General features: G+C 35.2%; 1 protein-coding gene across 7 annotated transcripts in view; it reads left to right on the top strand.

Annotated features, from left to right (window-relative positions):
- The window catches only part of CDH18 (cadherin 18), a 293,583-nt gene that overhangs the window by 107,316 nt on the left and 164,732 nt on the right, over positions 1-21,535 (top strand). For 2 of the 7 annotated variants that reach the window (XM_039714880.1, XM_039714878.1), the window contains exon 2: positions 8,796-8,875. The exons of the other annotated variants lie outside the window; for them this stretch is intronic. The gene's annotated coding sequence lies outside the window, so the exon portion shown is untranslated. The remainder of the gene's footprint in view (positions 1-8,795; positions 8,876-21,535) is intronic. 7 annotated transcript variants of the gene reach the window in all.

Genomic DNA, 21,535 nt, shown 5'->3' on the forward strand with positions numbered 1-21,535 from the left:
ATTGAAAAAAGTAACTATTTTCTTCTTTTGCATATTTTTTTTCCCCAGCACATATTGTTACTGGCTATTCAAGTCTTTGGTCAACATTTTGTCCCTTCTTTTTGATCATAAATTATGGACATAATGTCTTAAGATTCTTATTTGGGAAACTGCTTGAGCAAAAGCATTTGCTTCTTCTGAGAGCTGCCTCTGTGTTAGAATATATGCTATGAGGGAGGATAGGTTAACTTCCAAGTTGTGGATTCAAATTGATATCTTGTTTGCATCCCAACTGCAACTCTATGTTCAGTTAAAAAGAAAATTCATTACCAGATTCCTCCATCTGACTTGCACACTGTTTAAATAGGAACAGGATGTGCCATAAATGTAGCAAAGAAAAGGGAAGCGATACAGTGAATGTACAAGGAATCTCATCTGTTGTTTGAAATGTCAGTTTCCTAACACAAAAATGAGAGCTATTTCCACATCCTCAAGATTAGAATGGTGACAGCTATTGAAGAGCACCATGTCAAGTCACTGAGCAATCTTCCTTGCAGATCTTTATTTTTCATGTAATTTTAGGACTGCATGGAAAACACTGGAAAATTAATGAAGATTGCTGTGTGGTAGAAAAAAAGTGCAACAGTATAAAATAATAAGGAAAATAAGAAATCAGAACTAAGACAACTTAACCTCTTTAATGACTAATTGTGTTTAGTTAGCTATCCCAGTTAGCCACCCTTGCGAGTTAACTATCCTTGCAGATGGTCTTTTCTAGCAACATGAAAGCATTTTTAGCTCTACCTTATATAATGTTATTTAGTTATTATCTAAGTGATCTTTATTAAAATAATCTTGAATTATTTTGGAGCCTGTCCCCTAATTATTCAAGCCTAAATTGATATGAGTAGTCCTTTCCTTCTGCATCGCAGCCTTTGTGAAAATAGGATGTAGGAACTTTGAGATTGTAAGTATACAGTTTGTGGATTTACACAAAGATCTTTGAAAACTTTACAGCACTTTACAGAACATTTTTTAAAGGATTTTTTTCCTGCTATATAGAAAAAAAATGATAATATTTAATTTTTGTGTATCAGATCGACACTTTTAGTAGAAATGCTTCTCTCAACAGAACAATTGTGCACTTGAGATTGAAAGAAGTTTAGAAAGCCAGCTTTGACTACATCCATTAATAAGTCTTTGCTTACCTTTTTCTGAATTCTTTGAAGTCAATCTTGTTTTAGGGAAAGTAGAAATTAGGGTAAAAGAATAATATCTGCATCAGATTTAAACCTTTACTGCCATTTACAATTCTATTATTTGCTATAAAACATCTAGATGTCAAACCTCAATGCAAAATCCATTGCAGTTATACTTCTATAAAGCTGGAGGCTTAAATGTGTGCCAGAAAATCTTATCGTGTCCCAGAGATTCTGCAAGGTCAACAGCAGTCACCGGGAGATGCTTCTGTTTCCATTGGCCCTGTAGTATCAACTTTCTGTATCTTCACTGCAGCCCCAGAGAAGGAGGAAGAAATCTGTCTGGGGTTCTTGTTAGGCTGTTCCAGGATCCAGTTTGTGGGCTTTATATGCACTTAGGTAAGGGCTAGTTTGTTACCTAGTGGTCGCTAATCAAACTCAACTAAAGCAAAGTTAAGATAAAATTCAAGTGCTAGCATCTGTCTGTAGCATTCAAAACAGTCTAGACCACACAGTTTAAAACATTTTTAGGCTAAAGTGCTAGGCATTGCAGGTATCCTTGCTGCACAAGCCTTGCATCAAATTATTTGTTCCTCACTCCTTGAGCTGAATTATATATATGCTGTCAAAATGGCAGTCAATCTTACACTATTTATGCTTGTATTAAACATCAAATTGCACTTGTTCAAAAGGTTTTGTAAAGTAATTTACAAAGCACACTTGGTGGCCTCTTACATTTCTTTGCATATGAGTTAACACTGTATAAGAATCTGTACTTTAAAACTGTGTGTTGTAAAGATCTCTGTAGAATAACTGAATGATAACATTTTATTGGGACCAGCTGTATTACATGCTGAGATCACCCCTATCTAGACATAATGTGAAAGTAAACTAATAGGAGCACAAGAAACAGCAGCAAGTGTTCATGATGTATGAAAATGTGTAAAAAAGTTGATAGAGAAATTACCAGTTTGTGCTTATTTATTGGCATTACTGCTGAGAATGCCTGCCTGAACTGTGTTAGGATGTTTAATTCTAAAGAACTTACACAGAGAAATTGAAGCATTTTGACTGTATTACTGTCTAACTGTACTGTTAATATCAGAACTGTTCACCTAGCCCTTTCTTGGTACAACATTTTCTTGAAGGTCTAAAATCTGTGATATAGAGAAATCATTCAGTTCAGCCATATAGTCTATTTTACACTAAGGGTTTGCATCATCAGAGCTATATAGAAGATTTTACCTGTGGGCAAGTCCCTGGAATTCCCTGCTAGGCTGCACATTCAGTTTACAATTTCTGTATCAAGAGAATGCTTATGTTTGGTCTGTAGACAGAGCAGCAGCTCTTGAAGGGTAAAGCTAAGTCATGTCATTACATGAATCATTATACTCATTAGCATTCATTGCCAGGGGGATTTCAGTCACTTGAAAATTTTCGATATGTGACAAAAAAAGTCATAGAACAGCAGAAACCAAGATTACTTTCCTGTGTTTGAATTCAAGCATGATAACTGTTGACTGTACAAGAGACCATCTAGCATACTTCTAGCATACACCATACTTCCATCTAAGGGAATTGGGCATTAAATATTTTTTTCTGTGAATGATCTGTCATTTGTGTGAACATATTCCTCCCAGTTGCAGGACTTGGTGTTTTTTCTTGCTGAAACTCCTGACATTACTCCTATCCATTTCTCCTGCCTGTTGACATCCTACTGAGTGGCAGTACAACCATCTGGTTCATCTCTCACTCCCCCCACCCACCACTGGTTTTGTACCATCTGCAATCCCCAGAAGAGTGGACCATGTCCCATTTTTCAGGTCATTTTTGAAGATCTAAATAGTACTGTGGCTCCACTATTGGCACCTGGGGTACAGCACTGGCTTCCAGCTGCACTTTGTGCTGCTTACCACAACCCTCTCTGCCTGGCCCATCAGCCAGTTTTCAATCCACCTCACTGCACTTACATAACCCATACTCCATCAGCTTGTCTGTGAAGATGTTACAGCAGTGTCAAAAGCCTCCCTGATGAGGATGAGGGAGGCTCATTCCCCTCAGCTGCTCCCCCCTCAGCCACCAAGCTGGTCTCCTCATTATTAAAGGGAATCAGGTTGATTAACCACAATTTCCACTTCAAAAATGCTGACTGCTCCTGATAGTTTTATTGTCTTTCATGTTTCTGGAAATATTTTCTAATATTAGATCCTCCATCATCATTCCAGTGGTGGAGGTGAGATTGATCAGCCTATGGATTCCTGGATCTTTCCCCTTCTTCCTCTTGAATTTTGGAGTGATATTTACTTTCTTTCAGTCTTCAAGAACCTCTCCTGGTTACCACACAATAACATCAGTTCCCACTGTACTTGTGGGTTCTTTCTATCAGGTTTCATGGGCTTATGTATGTCCCGATTATTTAAAATTTCCCTAATTTCTCCTCCACTAATGTCTTCCTTACTCCAGACTTTACCATTGGAAAAAGAGGCCTGTGATTCTTGAAGACTAGTTTTCCAAAAAAGACAGAGCTTCAGAAGTCATTGAGTACCTCAAGGCAAAATACTTAATCAGAATTATGTTTGGTTTGAGTCATTACATAGAAAGTTTTTTGTAGATCATTGCCTTAATTTCTTTACAGTGTTGTAAATCACAGGTTTTTCCAGGCCATGTGGGCGTTGTATCCACGGAGTTAGAAGTCTACCTACACCATGTGTTCATGTCTCAGTGTCATAGCATAAGGCACCAAAGTGCCATTGGATTTAAAGTTTCCTGTGCATGGAATGCAAAAACAGCCTAAAGGTTTGGGAGGTTACAGTGCACTTTACATCAATGTACTTTGGTTTTTTCCCTTTGCTCTGAGAATTTAAAAATACTGATGTCAGATGGTAGCTAATTTTATTTGTTCTGTTTTCACAGTGATTAAACTACACTGAAAAGAGGGTTAAGTGACTTACTTAGCTTGTGACTTGTTTATTTCCTGTACTTCTTGAAATTTAATGGTTTTATGTAGCATAAGTGTATAGTTAATGTTAATCATGTGTAAACTTTAGATAATGGCTTTCTAAAACCTGCTGCACATTTACCAGGTAAATATATTCCCTGAAATGATTTATATTTATTCTTTTATACTTCAAATCTTCTTTCTTTTCTCCCAGCCAGTGTAGGGAGAAAACTTGTCACACTAAAAGCCTGATTTTGTTCTGCTCTTGCACATGCAATCCATTTGCTCAGTGGGATTCCAGCTAAGTATAGAAACAAGAACATTGCACTGGGGGATGTATGCACCTAACAGAGACCTGAAAGCTTCCAACCCTAAGCTTTGCTAAAGGAAAATGATCTTAGTGATCTTACTCTGCTGTATCTCAGGGAAGAATTAGAGAAAAATGAAAAACCTTGTCTTGCTAACTTCAAACTTACATGATAATATATATCATATTATTTTAAATTGTTATCTGTATCTTGTATTTTCTTCAAGACACAGAAAGTAGTGTTGAACTTTACTTCTTTTCTTAATCTGCCAGGAGCTTTTTTTGTTGGCACAATTGGAATATGAGTTAAAATATAACTCCTGCTCTGCTCAGGGGTGTGTAGCAGACCACAAAATTTAGTGCTGTGTGTTCTGTTCTGTACAGTGAGCTTTAGCCTGTTTCTCCAGTAAACCCGCTGCAATTACTGGAGCCACTCAAGGAACAAAGCCTGTCACAGTTCAAGTCAAGGCTTTGATTGCACCCTATTTTGTCCAGCACTTGGTCAAAATATGTACTGAATTGTTTCACACACTTGTTTTTTGTTTTTTTTTTTTCTTTAATCATAAGTGACAGGAATAAACACATATAGTGTTTGTTTCTCCCTAGTAATAATAACTTCTGTATATTGGGAGACATGACTTAATAGATAATTTAAATAACCCTTTCAGAAAGAGCATTTCAGCATTTTAATTTGGTTCCCAGAAGTTGTTTCCTAAAAGCTATCTCTGTTAGTCACTGGCAGGACTGATGTATATATAAGCAGCCTTTCCTTAGCAAGCACTAGTTAAATAGTTTTTCTTTCTCCTGTACCCAGATTTTATAAACATTTTAGACTTCCAGGGGATCATTCTGTTAGCAGAGATTATAATTAGGTGTATTGTAACTGGAGTTGTGATTCTACACTGTAATTTTCACCAGAACAATTGAGAAAATATTAATAATTATAAAAAGCAGATGGACAGTTCATACTAACTATATTCTTCATTAAGAATTACACAAATTGCAAGATTATGAAAGGCATCTGTAGGAATACAGAACATTCAGCATCTTCTAAGAGACAGAACCCATGGATGTTTTCAAATAAAGTAATTGGTACCTGAAATAACTGAATAAGATTTTTATTTCTGCCCAAAAATAAAATATGCACTGGTAAAGCTAAGCTATTTCTGGAGGGTAAGTTTCTAGTTTTGATTATAATATCAGTAAATTCTTACACAGCAAAGAAAGAATGCAGGATGAGGAAGGCAAGCTGGAGACCAGACAGAAATAAGCAAAGTTAGTGGGTTGTTCTAAAAACCAGACAGCTGATGCTTGATGCTGCAAGAGTGTCTGGCAAAAATTGTGGAGCCCATTGTCATTTTAGAAAAAACAGATAAATCACTGACCTCAAATCAAAAAACCTGCAGGAATTACCCTAATGTTAGTAAACAGAGTTATGAACTCATATCTCTTGCTGTCACTGTGAGAAGGTAAATGTTTCTCTATTTTATTGAAATAAGATAGTGAAAGGAAGATGCTTTATTTTACTAAAGCTCAAGAACATAAATACATAATTTATTTTAATTATTACTAACTTTCCAATATTAAATTGTTTTTTAAAAAATTTTGCCAAATGAACCTTATAGTATTTTGTATTTAAAAGCTGAAAAAAGAGCAGGTTATGCAGTTTCTAAATTGTTTACAAATCTTAATGCAGGTCCTCTTACTGCAAAAGATATACAACTTTATTTGGAATACAGGTGGCAGATGGGTAGGCCCTGAGGTCCAGCCACTGGAGATTGAGTGTTAAGAGCTTGGTTTTATTGGGTAGATTGCTTAGCCCACTCTGTTTTCATCATTTGCTGATATAAAACAAGAAGAAAATACCAAAATGCTGAAGGAAGCCTTTTCAGATTGTTCTTTTACAGTTTATCATTTAAACAAATTGTCTTGGCCTTCTAAATCCGCTGAGCTGCTGTAATGCCCTACCACTTCACTTGCTACTGATCTTCTTGACAACTCTTCTGATAACATTTTTTTAATTTCATTTCCTGAACCAGTTCATTATCAAAGTTTTCCTTAACGGTAAGCAGTTTCTTCCATAGAGATCATGGAATCACAAAATCATAGAATGATTGGGTTAGAAAGGATCTTTAAAGGTCATCTAGTCCAACTTGCATGCAATGAGCAGGGGTATCTTCAACTAAATCAGGTTGCTCAGAGTCCTATCCAACCTTATCTTGAATGTTTCCAGGGATAGGACATCCACAACCTCTCTGAACTACTGGCTCCAGTGTTTCACCACATCATTGTAAAAAGCTTCTTGCATCCAGTCCAAATTTACTTTCTTTTAGTTTAAAATCACTATCTCTTTTCTGATATCAACAGGCCCTAGTAAAAGATTTGTCACCACCTTTCTTATAATCACCCTATGTTATGTACAGTAGAAGACAGGAGTCTTGCAGCATATCTCACTTGTGCTTTTCCCTGTGATCTCATGGCAAAACTGTTCAGTAGCCCTGTAGCCTTACTTTGCCCCTTCTGTTGTTCTGTTGGTGATTTGCAAATTTGTTCACCTTTTTTCCTCTAGGAGTTCAGAAAAAGAAGACACAAAAGTATTTCACCCTTTCTATTCTTTGACATTTTCCCCCAGGTCTCTTCTGCAATATTGTAGCAATAATATTTTATTTTTCTTGGAGTAGCCCTGGGAGTCAGAGCATGGAACAACTCCAGTAATGTCCTGGTTTGTACCCCTCCATTTTGTCCCAACTCCAACTCTGTTTTCATTTTGCAGGACTTGAGCATACACAGAAATGCCAAGTAAAACAGCTGTACTGGCAGGTGTCATTCTGGAGATGAGAATTATAATATTAAATTGAAATAGATGAGGAAGGCAAATTAATTAAGCACTTGATTAAGTACTCTATCTTCAGAAAAGAGGATTTTTTTTTACAGGATCTCTCATCTAAATTCAGGTTTCCTGCAGTGCAAGAATACAAATGTGAATAAGAGAAAGTTAAAAAAAATATTACTGCCAATGAAAAATAAATTAAAAAATATTTTCTTGATAAAAATTTAATTGTAGCCTTGCAAAGATATGAAGCAAGTAGCAGCTAATCTCTTTTTCTGTCCTGTGCAAAGTTACTCAAGTAGAGTGAGTAGAGGTTCAGATCTCATTTTATCTGACTGCTTCTTGCACATAGATTTTACCCCATGAAATTTGACATGCCTTATTTTTCTGCTTGTAACATAGAAATAATAGCCATTTTCATCTAGGGAAAGTTGCTCTTCAAAAATACATTTTTAATACATTTCCACCTATGCAGTACAGGGGCTGCCTCCTTGCAGTGTGTAAGGAGTGATTGTGTAGTGCAACAGGGGTCTTCATGTTGTCTGTCTGTATCACCACCAGGTGCTGTGAGTAGAAAAACATTTTGTAGCTGGTGTGGTCTTGACAAGAGGTCTGAGAATGATACTGACTTTTAGAAAGCAAACTGTTCCTATTTCATGTTTTAGTCATGATGCATTTTACATACCTTGTGAAACAGAATTGTGCTCAACACAGGGGCATGTCTAACATACATTATGTTTGAAACAACTATTTAAACTTTAATTTTTCAAGATATCTGGTGTCTTGTAAATAAGGCTTACTGTAGATTGTAGGTGCTTCATCACACTAGTGTTATAGGAATAATACCAGCAAATTGTATTTGTGCTAGAATCACAGCTATTAATAACTCTGTTGAATAGCCAATGTTAGCACTGCATTGCTTACTGAAACCTCTGGGGAATGCTAAGCAATCAGCAGCTTTCAGGTACTTCAGAAAATGTGTTTCTTACAATTGCCTCTTTTTTTAATTGCATTTTCTGCAGTGGAAATTTTCAGGTTTTATATGAAAAAAGAAATAAAGTAAAAGTGTTTTCAAAGAAGCCTAATTCTGTATCAAGGGGTAAACATTTGCATTTGCAAAAAAAAAAAAAAAAAGATACTGTGGTGGTATAAAAACCTTGGCTAATCCTTTAATGCAGTTGACCAATGGAGAACACATTAGAAAAATATAATAAATTGTTGAGTTATTGATGGTTCACAGTTTGTAAAAAGACAAACAATTGAGCTAGTTTTATGTTTATTTTTATATTTTTAATATAATTTTTGTGGGGTTTTTTTTGGTTCTTGTTGTCTAAAGATGTTAACTCTGTGTCCCCCCACAGCACTCCTGAGAAGGGAGTTTTTGTTCAGACATTCTTGTTAGCTGTTATGAGAAAAAGTTGGTGTTAATACCACCATTACACTGCTCTTTCCTTTCCCTGAGAGATTTTTTTAGTAAAATGCCCTCTCCCTCAGTTCCTTGAATTCTGACGTGTGTGTGGGTTTTTTGTTTTTGTTTCGCAGCAGCTAAAGAGGCAGTAGGTTTGATTTGGCAAATCACTTGGAAAAGGAGGAGTGGAGAAGTGCCCTGTAACCATTGAAGAGTAAGTGCCAGTTTTACCTGCTATTTTAGCCACAGAAGTAATTAGGATATGCAGATGGATTGGCATGAAACTTTTATAATACTGAGAGGCATACAAAAATGTGCACATGTAGAAGTAGAACTCCTCTGAAATACTTCAAAAAAAAGGCCAAGAGATCTGCTTGGATGTAATTATGGATCAGGTCATGAGCAGAGTTGAGGTATACAACATAAATTATTGAAAGCCAAAACTGAAAAGTACCTTAAGTGGCATTCTGTTAAATTGATTTCGATACTAAGTAGTTTAAAATATTCAATATACAAAGCCTCTAAAATTAGAAAACGCAGTTTGAATGTGTGCACACTACTCTGCCCTTGGAAACTAGGAACTAATTGAATAAAGACATGCCTGTCAACAGTATTTTCATGCTATTAAAAACGCTGCTCTGTTTTATACTAAAAATGACTGTCAGCTTTGTTTGCAGCATGCTTGTCTGTTAATTTTAATGCTTTTTTGATTCATGTCAAATTAAAATTTCAATTTCAAAATGCAGGTGTTAACTGCTTTCAATTTCTCCACAGCAGAAAATATCTCTGAAGCAGAAAGCACTATATAATAATGAATATCACTGGATAGGTTTGGATGTGAGAAGCTGAGCTATCCTAATTAACACTAAAATATGAAGCTCGGCCTTAGAAGCATTTAAACATATTTGTGAGTGTATTATGCACTTAAGCTGTTGTTCGAGGACAGTAACACAAGCGAAGTATTTAAACTTTACACTCAGTGTATAATACATTAAAAAAATTGATTATTGAACAAATTAGTTTAAAATAAAATTTTTGTTTTTCTTGCAATTGAAAATTTTACAGCAGCTGAGGCAGAAAGTCATAGCACTAGGCTGTACTTTTGTTAGCTGAGGAAATGTGAACATGGCTTTAATATACTCTAGTGTATTTTGTTTATACACAAGTGCAGAGAAGGAGAATGCCATAAGTCCTCCTTGACAGTGGAACAAGCTGCTCCCTGCATATTTTTGAATACACAAAATATTGATCCTTTTAGAGTAGCAAACAGCATGTAGGAAATTAAAAGAAGAGAGTCATGTTTTAGTGAAATAGGACTAGCTGGAATGAGCGTAAAGTTGTTTTTTTTTTTAATGTGGATGTACCTAGGAAGCAGGTAAGACCTAGTCAAATCAATCTTCTTGTTCACTGTTAATATAAGTATGGCTCTCAGCTATATTTTCTTTCTCATTTTTGTACCGTGTCTGATTCTGATTTATTTCCTGGGGAAGTCATGTGCAGCACAATAGCCAGAGAAAGACTGATTCAGCTAAAAAAGGTGAAGGGTTTTCTGTCCATTAAGTGAACTAGATTGAATTGAGATGGCAGGAAATGAGAGGAAAACCAGACGAAGTGGACCACAAATTTGATCGTTTCGGAGTGTTGAAGGAAATCCTCTGTCTTGCCTAGCTGCAAACTTCTTCCATCCACAAAATTTAGTTTCAATACTTCTGCGTCTGAGGGACTGCACACCTTCCTCTGCTGTCTCCTTGGGTTTTGGATGGAAGCAAGCTTCATCTTCTGAGTAATGAATACTGGTTTGCTAGAGAGGAAGGGTGGAACTGAAAAAGTGAGAAAATTGATAAATTACACAAGCTAGAAGGGTTGTGGGATTTTAATGGAACAATAAGTGGTGTGGTTTGCTTTTTTTTTTTAATAAATATTACATATTTTAGGAATGACTGTGATATTGTAGGACATCTCCTGTGGCTGGTAGAAATATGACTTGAGAAATTATCTGAAAGCAAGTTGCCATGGGGACATAGCTGCAATACTGTATTAGTAATCAATGTCAAGCCTGTGTTGTACACAGCAGTCACTGAATTGCACGCATCATAGAAGTGAAACCAAAAGATTTCAGTGAGATGTTGGAGAGAATGATGAAGACTGCAAGGCTTATAATCCTTTTACCAGAATTTTGTGAGCAGTAAATAGCTGATGATCTTATTTTCAGAAACATGATTGTGATCCTAGATTACTTGTAAAATTCTTGCCCTGCTCAGAAGGATCAGAGGGGTTGCTATCTAAGGGTTTTCCTACACACTTGGCACTAATTATGCTCTTATTAAATAATTTAATTGAAGAGATGCTACAAAGTACTTGTGTTATGGGCCTGTAGAATATTTTCTCGTGTATTTCCCTAAAGACTTTTTTTCAGGACACAGCACATGTGAGTGAGTTTGTGTCAGGGACAAAGACTGATTACTTTGACATTAGGTGTTGGAGGCCTTGTCTGTGCATATGAGAAGGTTCATGATGACTGAGAGTGTTCAGTGAGTGATGAACAGTTGTTCTGATGGTCTGTAATTGTGCAGAGTGGGAGTATATTGACATCAGTAGTACATAGCTGTAACTGTGTTTATTTAAGAAATACTGATAAACTAAAATGTGCGTTGATGTTATTCTGGTGGCTCATGGTATTTTGACATGTAAATTTTTGGTGCATTGGATTTTATGGTCAAGTGTTGAAATATATAGAAGTAGAACTGTCCCATAAATTGTTTGGTTTCAGTAATTTATTTTTGTACATATCAAACAGTTCGCATCTTGTAGATTGTGTCTTACCACTAGCATGTGTAGTCAGCTTCCCTAGAGTCCCATTTCCCATCTCCCTGGTGAAAATGCAGTAAAAAATTAATTAGAAAAAAGTATGGTCTTTAGTGCATTACTTTCATAACACTATTGCTAAAAGCAGCTGTAGTAGATGAGATGGAACTCCACCTGTCCATAACTTCTTATTCTAAAATATTGTTTATGAAGAGGTGGTGGTGTTGTCTTTTGGGGTTTTTTGCTATCAAGAGAAAATAGATGTGCAGCAGAAAGTGAATTTTGGAAATGCACAGAGATTTTCCCCTGTATTTAGAATGCCTGTGTTTAAAATAAGATAGTATATACATATAACTAGACTGCATTAAAACAATTCTGATTTATTACAGTCCACATAATAAAAATAATGAAGGGCAGAAGATGAAAGGGAGGAAAAAACCCACTACAATCCACAAGATTGTTATGTTTAGCTATATAATTGAGTTTTCGGTAACATTTAGTTACTGACAGTAGAAAATTGGCTTTCTTTCATGTACATATAAGGCAAAAGTCTTGCAAGAGTATGATAAAAATACTAGGATATCAACTAGAAGCAATTATGGCTAGGCAATGTTTAGGACCAAATATTATTGAGACATATCAGTGCTTTGCATTTGTTTTTATCTATTTTATCTATCTAGCTAAAATAAGTTAATTGTTGTTTTCAGTAGTCTATGAATATGGCATATTTGAATGATTTTCTATCCAAGGTATGTTAAGGGTATCTTACAGTGCATATATAGCATACACTTATCCTTTAATAATCTCTTTTAAATGGGAAAATTACATACTAAATGTCCTTGTTCATGCTTTAAAACCTGGTTTTCTCATAGCAGGCCGTATTTCTCAGACATTTGTTTGAATACATGCTGAAATGAACAGGACTGAACTCTGCCTCTTGATAATATATTGGTGTGTTCTTGACCTTTTTGTACAGAAGGAGATGTCCCTGGCTGGCAAAATCCCTGGCATAGTGCAAATACACTGGGATCAGTTCCTTTAAAACTGGCTTACACATGTATGAGTGTAGATGCAGTATCTGAGCACAATGCAGGTAGGGCTGGCCTTTAACCCAAATGCCTGGTCATGTTGTGGACCCCAAGGTCTGTTCTTTGCTTTCAGAGCTGGAGAGATGCTGTTCACAAAAAGAATTGTTCTGATACGTATTTCCTGTTTACAGACAGAATAACTGGAAATGTAAACATCAAGAAGTTATGTTGGAAGTATTTTGAGTTTCTGATTATATTTTTCCTCTTTGTTTTATTTTGTGCCCATTTTCTTTTTAATTATATATACATTATGTAATTCAACTGGGCTTTTTATGTTTCTAAAGAAAATATAAACTCAGCTTTTGAAATATAGAATCTATAAAAATAACCACACGACACATTTTTTATTAATTTAAAATTTGGAGTCCAAAATGAACAATATAATTGATTATGAAAACATTTGTAGAAGATAAGACTGCAGTTTAATGAATTTCAGTCCTTTCCCCAGTGTTTTCCAAGAGTAATGTTTGTAGTGCAGTATAATATTGAACTCCTTTTTACTATTTTCTCTCTGTTTGTATAATTAACAGAAGTCAAGAATACCTGTTTTCATGAAATGTGGTAGAAAGTGTTAGGTAAATTCCTACAAAAGCTAATGCAATCTAGGAAACTTAAAACTCACTATTTTATACATTTCATACCTTATAGAAATAGAAACCTATAGAAATAGAACCTATAGAAATGGGTTCTCCAGATTACAAAAACAGAGTATTTGACTCTTTGGAATATTAAAACAGATGACTGCCTTTTTTGCTTTCTGTTATTTAGGGGAAATACTACAAAATATTATTACTCTAATGAGTCATCAGTGTCAATTCAGAATTGTTTTAGTTCTTCAGTATTATTTATTTTCATTGCCTTTGGATTAAGCACTGAACATGACATTATTTACTGGGTATTTTGTTCAGTGTGTGTATCTTTTCATGTGTCTCTTTTCCTTCTCATACCTAAATCTGCAATACTGCAATAATCATACAAGAGCCCTTCATTTTCCTGCAAGGGGCAGGCACAAGTGTTTAACACCTGTCAGTGTTGCTTAAATCTGACACAGGTATCTTTTACAGACTGTTCAATCTCAAGATGTGTATAAACCCAATAATGTCAGCACCTCACAATTCAGAGTTTTAGAAACAAAACTTATATTCAAGTTTTAAATTTACAGCAAGCTGCATGATGATGATGGTGAGGATGGTGTGTAGCAGGTGATTTCATAACCATGAAAAAAATGCAGCTTTGTTCTGCTCCTTGCAAAGTGACGTCACCTCAGAAAACAAACTAACAAAATATTTCACAGCTGTTTTTCCAATATAGGATGGGTTTTGGGATGGAAGATAGTTGCTGTACAAGCTCTTATTCCATCAGCCATCACCTGAGGTTAAAGATCAGCTGGGGTTAAAGAGAGGCCCCTTAGTCTCCTACTTGCTAAGTTGCCTTAGCCTTCTGTGCAAACAATTTCTCCATGAAGAAGAAAGAGGTTTAAATCTTCCTTAATGCTATTAATTCTGCATCAGATCAGGATTATGAACTTTTATTAGCTTTCTAAGCTTTTCTAATCACTGTGGGTAGTTTTTGGTTTGTTTTTGGGGTTTTTTTAATAATGATTTGTCTTGTGATAAAGATTGTTGCTTGTTGATAACTGAATATTTTTTATTCTCAAAGGCTGATGAGGTTTTGCTAGTAGTCTCACAAACAGCCCAATCCATATCTAGTAACAGTAGCTTTATGTTAGAATATGTGGAAAATCATGTACTCTTAGCAGTGAAATATTTATTAACTTTAATCAAAAGTAGCAGGTTACAGATGAAATTATAGGTACACAATTTTAGTTATTTGTCTTGATTGTTTTCATATTATATATTCCAAGCCTCATGAAAAAAAAAAAATCAAAATCAAACCTGGAAGCTATTTCACTTTAAAATTTCTTTTTCATTGTTCTATCTCTCCTTAAATTATTCTTTCTCTAGTAACTCTGCTGAACGACTACTTTCATAAGTAGGATATAACTTATTACATCTTGTTCAAAGTTGATTTTCATGTTTATTTAGATGTCTTAGTCTACCATTTCCATGACTTGCTTGAATAGAGTACTCTGAACACAGTGTAAGAACTGTCAAGTAAGACTCAAAATGGGAATGAGTTATGAATCCTCACTCAGATATGGATCCTTGCTGTGAAATGTTTTCCATCTTAAAGTGACAGTGCAATTTTGCTACTCTTTCAGTTCTTTTTCTGGTGCTCTTTTAGCAATTCTTGACATCACTAAATCCTCATCCTTCTCACTTGAAGAAACAAAGCTAACTGCAGAAGACATGCAAGTCACAGTTCGAGGCTGTCTCTGAATGCCAAGAGCCCAGTTTTTTCCTATGAAGCACATGGTGAATGATTTCTTGAATGTCTTCAACCCACAGTATAACATACCCTACCTTTATAAATGCATATATGCATTTATTAACAACATCAAAATGATCTTACAAGGTTTCTTTTGTCATTAGAGTACTGTTTTGGTAATGGAATAAAAACATATTTTGAAACTTGAATTCTGCATTCTTAAGTTTTCCTAGTGATTTTATACATATAATATTATCTGTGTATAGAAGCTGTTTTTCTAGTACCACAAACCATCAATAATGTGATATTTAAAATGTTTCATTTTAAGCTAAGTTTTAGTCAGACAAACCAATTAATGTGAATGAGCTTTTCTTTAATAGGCCTAAAGTTAAGTAACTCTTTTTTTGTTTGCTCAATCAGAACCTAAGACATGATCCTACTGATTAACCTAGATTCTCCTTCCCCTTCTGTTTCTGAGGATTTGCTGGTGTTATGGCTTGAACATTAAATCTCTATCTACCTGTTTACATGTTCCTGTGAAGTTGTCAGGACAAGAACGCTAAAATTTTCACAAACATGAAATAAAGTTGCATATACAAAGTCTGTGGCCATCAGTGGGATTAGTATATCTAACAGTTTGCTATTTAAGTCTTAAACACTTTGTGAAAATGGTCCACTGTATGAAACTCAGATTAATATTAAGACCATTAGTAAGGTCTGACTTTGGTATAAATTAAAAATAACTTTTCTAGAATAACACAGAACTTTTTAAGGAAGAACTGAGGTGACTTATATCTAGACAAAAAAAAAATAAAACAGAGTCATATAAAAGTTATGAAAGCTACCATGGCTGGAAAGAAGAACAGGCTCTCTGCCTCAGAAAAGAAGCTTAGGAAAAACAGTAAAGAACAATCTGAAACAAAAGCATGGAAATAAGTCTTTCTGCTCTGGAAAGATGAGTGAGAATGAACATGACTTTGTGTGTTTTAGTATTAGCACAAAACTAACTTGTTAAAGATTAATATAACAGCCTTAATTAATATAATGAAATATTATGTGTTCAAAGAATGTTACATGAATCAAAATTGAAAGAGTTGAATTTTTTGTTGTTTTTGTTTTTCGCCTTCTTGGGAATAAACGTGATGGTATGCATAGATGTTAGAAAAAACAAGGTATCAAACAGACAAACACAAGAAAATGTCACTGTCTTGTTCAAGTCAATATTGATTTCCACTGATAACTGAACATTGTTACTTAACAAGTACACTGTCATTTTCATAGTTATTTTTCCTGTTTTACAAATTCCATGTTGTGTAATGTACAGTTTCTCAAGACAGAAAAGACATTCCACTCATCCTGCTTATAGATCCCCTCCCCTTAAAGAAAGAAAAAAAATGCCTATACAACACAAGCCATCATGTATATAAGAGAATTTTCATTTTATGATAGAAAAAAATGCAAGATTAAAGAACCACAGACTGGGCCAGGTTGGAAGGAAGCACAGTGGGTCATCTGGTCCAGCCTCCCAGCTCAAGCAGGGTCATCTCAGAGCACATTGCGCAGGATTTTCTCCAGATGGTTCTTGAATATCTCCAGGGAGGGAGAGTACACAGACTCCACACTAATTCATTCCAGTGCTTGGTCACCCTCACAGTAAAGAAGTTCTTCTTGATAGTGGCTACAAAAAAAATTTAATGATTGAGGTTTTCAGTTGTGGAGTTGGGGATTTTTTGTTTGGTTTTGTGTTGGGTTTTTTTTTCTTTTTTTTGTTTGGTTGGTTTTTTTGGTTTGTTTTTTTTTTTTTTTTTTGGGGGGGGGGGGGGTTGTTTTGTTTTTTTGGTTTTTTGGGGGATTTTTTTCTGTCCATAGCTTTGAGTACTGGAAATGGAAAACTGGGCAAAAATTAATTAATCATGGAAGATTTAGTTAGAAATTTAAACAGACCAATGTGACTACTGAAAGATAGCTTGTAGAAATTTTGTTCACATAGGTACACACATACAATATGCATCTCTACGTGGAGACATCAGACTAGCAAGGTTGTGTGATTAACACTGATTCTATTATGACTGGCTGAAGAAATGTCACAGGAGCAATCACAGACTTAAGGACATCTCAGTTAAATTGTGATGTGATAATCACTGCCTATAATTACCTTTTCCTTATTTATCTTAGTTTTTCTACAAGTACACCCAAGCTCAGTATCTCTGGTAGCATTACCTAGGTAGTCTTAGTTTTAAAGAGTAGTACTCAGACAGTCATCTGGGCAGTGTGGACTTTGCAAGACTCTCCAAAAGATCCCCCCATATACTTCTGGGATGATCCATGGAATTCATCTGCTTCTCTCACAGATGTCTGTGCAATTGAGCCATTCCTCTTGGCTCCGTCTCTAAATTCTCTATTGCCTCTTGTTTTGCCATATTTACTGTTTTCTGAACACCTATTCAGTTAGCCTAACCCATACAACAAATTTCTCTGCAGTTAAATAGTTACATGCAGACTAGAAACCCAAAATATATATTTAAATACTGTATATTACGTATTATTAGGATTTCTGTAACAAGATTATTATTAATAGTATACATTATTTTAAGGAGTTTAATGTTCAGTGCTGAACTGCTAGCAAAGAAGAAGAGGTAAATATCTTTAACTGCTTCTGAAACACCAAACATCTTCATTAGATCTCTCTTCCATTTCTTTATTTTTTGCTAGTCAATGGGATACTACCATACTGCTCAGAGAAGCTCTTGCTATTCATTTTTGAGAAATAATTTGTTAGGACAAACAGTACATGTGGACTATACACAAGTGGGTTATTGCAAGTTCTTTCTATTTAAACTAAGTAATTGCTCATCAGTGTCTCATGTATTTGCTTTGTTTCCTGATTGGGTGACCTGACCTTAATACATGGGAGGAATGACTCAAGAAATCAATGAGATCTTTATTCAGCTAGCAAGTTCCTTGGGAAGAGAAATAGCACCGAAGAAAAGCCTCCGCTGCTCTGGGAATATCAAGGGACCTTTGCACTGCCTTGCATACCTGTATTACCCTTGACTAGAACATGGACCTCAGATATAAATGTAGATAATTTCCTCTGGTTGAGGAACAGAGAGAGACGTGAGTCAGATTAATGAATCATCTCTCTGTGTTTCACAGTTATTCCTTTCACAGCAGGTAATGGCTAGCATGACTGTGTGTACAATTATATTTACAGAAACAGTAGTTGGATTTTATCTGACTAATTGTGTTGTTACTGTGTTGTGCTTCTGACAGTCACTCTCTGTGCAAATAATTTGGGTAGAGTTGCAAAAATATTTCTCGAGTTGTTGGTTATGTCATTTCATTTCTCTTATCCTGCAGTTTCCACATCCCTGCTTATCACAGGCAAAATAGTTTTTTACGCCAGCTGAGGATGGCACTGAATCCCTTAATCTTGTTTTAATGTCATGTTTAGATTATCTGCTCATTGTAGCCTGTGTACATGCAGTGCTCTTTGCAGATTACTAACTTTTTCGGTCTTGTTTGTGAACTTTTCAGATCCCTTTCTGTTCAAGAAAGATCTGTTTCATAACTCATTTAACTCTCTTTAATATAATGTCTTTCGTCAACAGGGTACCAAATGCATTGGTTTGTAGTGTTTAGTAATTTCCTGTACCGATTTATGAATATAAGAATGCTTTCTAATTACCATCTTCAGCATTTTATCAAAAATCAAGGAGTCTTAAATTATCTCTACAGTTAATCACTCACATTTAGTGTAAAAGACAGCATAGCAGAACACAACTCATCTTGCACATCATCTAAGCAAAGCATCAATTAGATAAACTTTTAAAAATCCTGATATGACAATACAACTTTGACTGCATAGTGGTGACCCTCCAATTTTAAGAATTTTATTGTTATTTTTGATTAAAACAAATCTATTTTTCCTTGAATAACATTTTTTAAAATTGTTAGAGGCTTTTGTGCTTTTGTGTTTGCTGGTTTGGTTTGGTTTTTAATTTTTGTATCATATTGGGAGTCAGTGCACCTAGAATCCTTTATTTGGACCATTTAGTATTAATCTCCTTGGCTGTGTAAGGTGCTGGATTAGTCACCTAGTGTGATGTGGCTGGTTTTCACGTTTTGTGAGTGATGCTTCAGTTAATGCTATCCATTAAGAAATCCATTAAAGTTTGTGTTTAGTGATAAGCTATGCACAGTCCCAGAAGAAAGTATCCTGATCATGACTTCACATTTATTTTTACAAATTCTGTGAACTCCTGTTAAATCTGTTATTTTAAGACATTGGTACGCAACAGTCTTGACCGTCTATTTTATTTAAAAAAAACAAAAAAACCCAGAAAAACAAATTATAAATCAGATGCTGCCCCAGTATATATTCAGGAGTTTCTTTTGCCAACATTAAAACCTTCCAAAAGTTTGGGGTTTTTTGGTGACTATTTGTCTTCTAAGCCTCTTTGGTTTTTCACACTTGGTTCATCTTCATGGTACAGCTACATAGGATTCCAGTGTTTGTTTTTTTTTTCCCAGTGAAGCCCATGTAGATAAAACACATGACTAATCTCCTTTAATCCAGGTGGGAAGGTGTTTGGCCAGAACTGCTTGCACTGATTCAGCAATTCTGTGCTTTTTTAATTGCAGGTGCTGCTAGGCTGTCCTTAAAATTCTCTTCATAACAAAATTGGAACTACAGTTTGTGTCTCCTCTGTAAGGAATGTGACACTTTTTCTATTAATATTTGTAGAATCATGCAGTATCTTGAGTTTGAAGGGACCCACAAGGATCATCAAACTCTTAACTCCTGGCACTGTACAGGACATCCCCAAGTGTCACACCATGTGCCTGAGAGCATGGTCCAAATATTTCTGGAACTCTGACAGGCTTGATGCTGTCACCACTTCTCTGGGGAGGCTTTTCCAGTGCCCAACAACTCCTCAGGTGGTTGTGACCTTGCTTGACGCAAGTACACATCATTTTCTTGGGTCAGTGGTAAGCAGAGAGAAGAGATCAGAGTCTCCCCCTCTACTTCCCCTTGTGAGGAAGCTGTAGACAGTAATGAGGTTGCAAAAGCTCTTATTCATATGTCTATTTTCTTTTGTGACCCCAGATTTAACTGATGCAACCTGTTCCAGTCAACTAGGTAAGTTCCTAATGCTTAATAAGTTAACAGGCAGTCAAGACTCCAAATATTATATTTCTTAAATTGGAGATAAAAGTAAAAGAAAACTAACTTTTATCTAGGACTTGAAATAACCAATGCTGGTTGATTGCTAGGGCTTCAGCTAGGATTTTGAAGGAAAGTTTGAAATTTTCTATTTCATCCTGAAAAAATAGAATTAAAAAAAAAATGCCTAGAAAACTCAGGGTGTTAATGCTGAGTAGAAAGTAATCTCTGGTCTTCTTCATTTTTCAGTCTCAAGATATTATTAACACAATATAATATTTTCACAAAGGAAAAGATCTGACTAACCTTATGTGCTATAAATAAAGAAGAGTCCATACTTGTGCTGAGTTAAAAGTTTAAGTACTAGCTGTCTAAAACCAAACACATAATGCAAATATGAACAAACCCACTATCTTTCAATTAGGCCTCTGAAAACTAGTGAAATGATTATAAACTAATTACTTATTCAGCAGCTGTTAATCCAAAAAGATATCTAAGCTTCATTTTCTGTGGTCTTTATGGAACAGTAATATATCAATTTCTGTTACTTAAAAGCTACTGGAGCTGAGTCACTAAACAAGAAATATTAATTTAGAAAAATATATCAATAAACCTTATGAAATATGTAACTGAAGATAAAAGGAATATTTCAAAGTAGCATCTGCCTCAAATGGAAGAAAAATTGGAAAGAGAAAAAGAGAAAGTTTTATGCTTCAAAAAATAACCTGGATTGTGAACATTTTTGGAAGAAATCCTAGATGCTACAACCTGTAGGATTAATGGAGTCTTCTGACATTGTCTCTGTGGAGCTCCAAGCCAGTAAGAGGAATGGAGTCTCATAAGTATGGATTATTTGATGTATGTATGTCAGTCAGGATGGTGTTGAAAAATCCATCACACTTTGCTATCTGAAATAATTTAAAACTACTTAATGCTGACTCTTCAGCTAAACACGACTGTTACCCTTGAAAAATCCACTGGAGAGAGAAGCTCTTTTTTACCTTTGCAGTGACTATTCTTTGGTATCTAATACAACATTAGGACATGTAAAACCACATCTGTAATGCCAAATTGTCTTTTTTTTATGTAAATTTATTTTCAGAGGACCAGCTAGCCTGCTTATCCATGAGAAAGATTTATCTGTTGGTTAATTTATTTATTTTTTTTTTTTTCTGTTTTCAAATGCCAAAAAAAAAGTGACTTCCTTTTACTTAATAGTATTCCAGGATATGGCTTCTGTTTTTTGTTTCTTCCTGAGATTTTGGTATACCTGTTTCTTTCCTTGTAGGTAGATAGGACATAATGGGTGAGAAAAAACAAAAAAGAAGGGCATTTATTTTCCTTTTCTTAATTTTCATTTGGCAATGTCAGCTAGAGTGATGTACTAATCTAAGCAATTAATTTTGTATTAAGTGTTTCTCTGATTGTAAACTGAATCTAAGAATATCCCAGCTTTTTGCATGTACTACATAACAACCTGTAATCA

The sequence above is a fragment of the Passer montanus genome, unplaced genomic scaffold (assembly GCF_014805655.1).
Source record: "Passer montanus isolate IOZ18808 unplaced genomic scaffold, ASM1480565v1 scaffold31, whole genome shotgun sequence".
NCBI lineage: Eukaryota > Metazoa > Chordata > Aves > Passeriformes > Passeridae > Passer > Passer montanus.